The sequence below is a fragment of the Vulpes vulpes genome, chromosome 16 (assembly GCF_048418805.1).
Source record: "Vulpes vulpes isolate BD-2025 chromosome 16, VulVul3, whole genome shotgun sequence".
NCBI lineage: Eukaryota > Metazoa > Chordata > Mammalia > Carnivora > Canidae > Vulpes > Vulpes vulpes.
The window spans coordinates 20,012,060-20,015,236 of NC_132795.1; positions in this window are offsets into that span (position 1 = coordinate 20,012,060).

Below are 3,177 nucleotides of genomic sequence, written 5' to 3' on the forward strand. Positions count from 1 at the left end.
TCAAAGTGTTTTGTTTTGTTTTAACTCAAAGTGTTTTAAATCAGCCTGCAAGAGAGAAGAAAGTGGCAGCAAGGGGAACACAGCAGCCAGCGAGTGGGGGCGGCCGAGGCCCCCCAGAGGGAATTGGCCCTGTAGGCCACGGGCTCCAGCTCCCTGCTCCCCTACTGAGAAGGTGGCAGCAGGGAGGGGGCGAGGAGGGGGAGACACAAGCAAGCAGCTGGAAGCCCGCACCCCTATTTGCAGATCCTGGGGGCTCAGGCCAGCCTGGACTTGCTGCCACTGCTTCCTAACTCTGCTGGGCTGGGCTGGGCTGGGCTGGTGTGACCCGGGAAGTGGAAGAGGGTATGATCTGTTTCAATCGCATAACTCTTCACCCACAGGAAATGGAGAGCCTGCGGGTTTCCTCTTGGGGCCCCCCGAACCAGAAGGCCAACGTTGTAGGTGTGCAGTTTCACACCCCGGCGTCTACCATCGGGGGACCAGCGGGGCAGACAGCAAGGAAAACATCCAGGCCTCCGGCGGGGGTCGCCTCCCGCTCCGTGGGAGGGTTGGGGACCAGCCAGGGCGGGAGGGCTGTTCCTGTTGGCAGGAGCCAAGAACAAATGTGGGTGAAGTAGATGAGGTTTAATTTAGGAAGGGAAGGGCCGTAACTGTCTCTGCAGTAACCACAAGGTACAGACTCTGGGAAAGATGACTGTCTGCAGGTCCTTATTTAAAGATCCGTGTGTACCCAGGAGTATTAAAGTATTAATAATGTAAACAGGACCTTTTTTTTTTTTTTTTTTGCTTTGGTGTTAAGATTTTTGGCCTAAAAATCACTTTCATATTGGAGGTTTTTCTGAAGTTATCCCATTGAACTCGAGGGTGAAAACAACAACTTTTTTTTAGTTTCCTAACCTCTAAGCTCCCTCTTTTCCTAAAGCTCGGATCATGCCCATGCTATAGTTTCTGCACATTTTTCTGCAAGTGAAGACCTCAATCATTCAACAGTTTTTATTGATCTAATAGACACCTCCAAGCCCATCGAGTGTCAAAGCCGAGGGTGTCTGCATTGACACCAAGTGACCCCTGTGCTCCAAGCGACGAGATAAAAACAATGTACACAAGGTAAATGCTGAGATGACCCCAAGTCTGGCAAGACCCAAGCTCCCTTCTCTGACCCCCAGGTGCTTTTTCTGTGACATTCTTAGTGACTTCTCACATTTCGTCTCATTTATGTTCTAATGTTTTATAATATTAATGCTCATTGCTAACATTGAGTGGTCACCTGTGCAAGGCCTCCCACTGAGCCGATTACTTACATTTTTTCTCTTTATGTTTTCATGGTAAGCTAGTACTACTTTCTCTTTATGTTTTCATGGTAAGCTAGTACATTTTTCAAGTGAGGAAATAGAGGCTCAGTGGCATCAACTGACTGGCTTCAAGGCACATGGCTCATAGTTTGGTGAGGCCTGCACTTGATCCTCCTTGGCACCTACTCTCCAAATCCCATGCACTTTTTACTGCACAAATACCCCTCTGTAGCAACTCTGTGAAGCAGGTATTGTTCATCTTGTTAACCAATAGGGAAAAACTGAGGCTGAGAGAGTCCAAAGGATTGATGGCCCAAAGTTTTACCCCTGGGTAATAGCAAAGCTGGAACTGGAACTTGGGTTTTTTGACTCCAAAGTCAGTGCTCTTTCACTGACCCTTGCAGCAGCCCTGGGTCACTGGCAAATTAAGAAAGGAGAGAAGGGTGAGTTTGTAGTTCCTCCAGAGACTCTGGCCTTGGGCTGTCACTACTTATGCCCTGAACTCAGGTACCTGGGCCTTCTTAGCCCTTGGCTGAGCAAGCTAAGTCATAGGACCTTCTAAGGCACCTCTAAGGCTCAAAAACCACTTTTTAGTTCAATTTACCCACAAGCATTAACCTTGGTTTGGCTCTAGTATTTATTTCTTAGGGTCCCTCCAGAGTCCTCTCCTTTTTTTTTTTTTTTTTTTTTTTAAGATTTTATTTATTCAAAAGAGACAGAGAGAAAGAGGCAGAGACATAGGCAGAGGAAGAAGCAGGCTGCTCACGGTGAGGCTGATATGGAACTTGATCTCAGGACCCAGGGATCAGGACCTGAGCCAAAGGCAGATGCTCAACCACTCAGCCACCCATGCACCCCACTTCCTGGGTCCCTTTCCATTAAGATTCCTCTTCAAAGTCCCACTTCTCCTGGGGGCCTTCTTTCTCGCTTTGGCTCAGATTACTCTACTTGAAACCATCTTATCAAGTTGGCTGTTGCCCCCTTCACTTTTCTTTTTTTTCCCCCCCTTTACTTTTCTGCCCTCAGTCATCCATGAGATTCTCTGCTGGACGTGGCCTCTGCACACTGCAGAAGGCCCCAGCTGCCCTGTGAAGACCTGCATCTCTGGTGAAGTAGATAAGCCAGTGGCATTCTCCCCTGCACATGCTCTGGCCTGTCCGCTACTCCTGTTACTAGCACTCTGGGTTCACCATCCTCCTGAAAAGGGTTGGAGGTGGTGATAGAGTTAACACAATCCAACTCTTACCTGGGAGGGAGACCTGGCACTGGTTATAAACCCCCTCACTGCCAGGGCAGCCCTGTTCTCCATCATTCCTTTCTCCCTCTCCCTAATAAAATGACCCATTGAAACCAGATTTTTCTTATTAACAAGCTTCCTACTAAATGGCTTCAGCTGTGCTTGTTGATTTATAGGGCTTAGAAAGCAGTGCTCAGCTGTGCCCCTCCCTGTTGGTCCAAGGGCCTGACTGAATCATCTTGTCCTGGTGACACTGTGGGAGGGCAGAAGCCATTCTCCAAGTGGCAGCTCCAGAAGAGCCTTGGTTTTTTATTCCTTAATATTTTAATTTTGGAAATATTCAAACACACAAAATTAGAGAAAATAATATAATGGAGCCCCTTGAACTCTCATCTTGCCAATCTCGTTTTATCTCTTCCCTGTTTCCAAACTGCCCCCACCATCAGCTAGATTCTTTTCAAGTAAATCCAAAACATTTTATCAATTCACCCATTCCAGTATTTTTTAAGAGATAAAGTCTATCTGTTCTTTTAACATAACCACAATACCATAGTCATATCTAAAAATATTGATAATTCCATGCTATTATCAAATATTCATTCAGCATTCAAATTTTCTTGATTGTCTCATAATTTTAAAATATTTGAT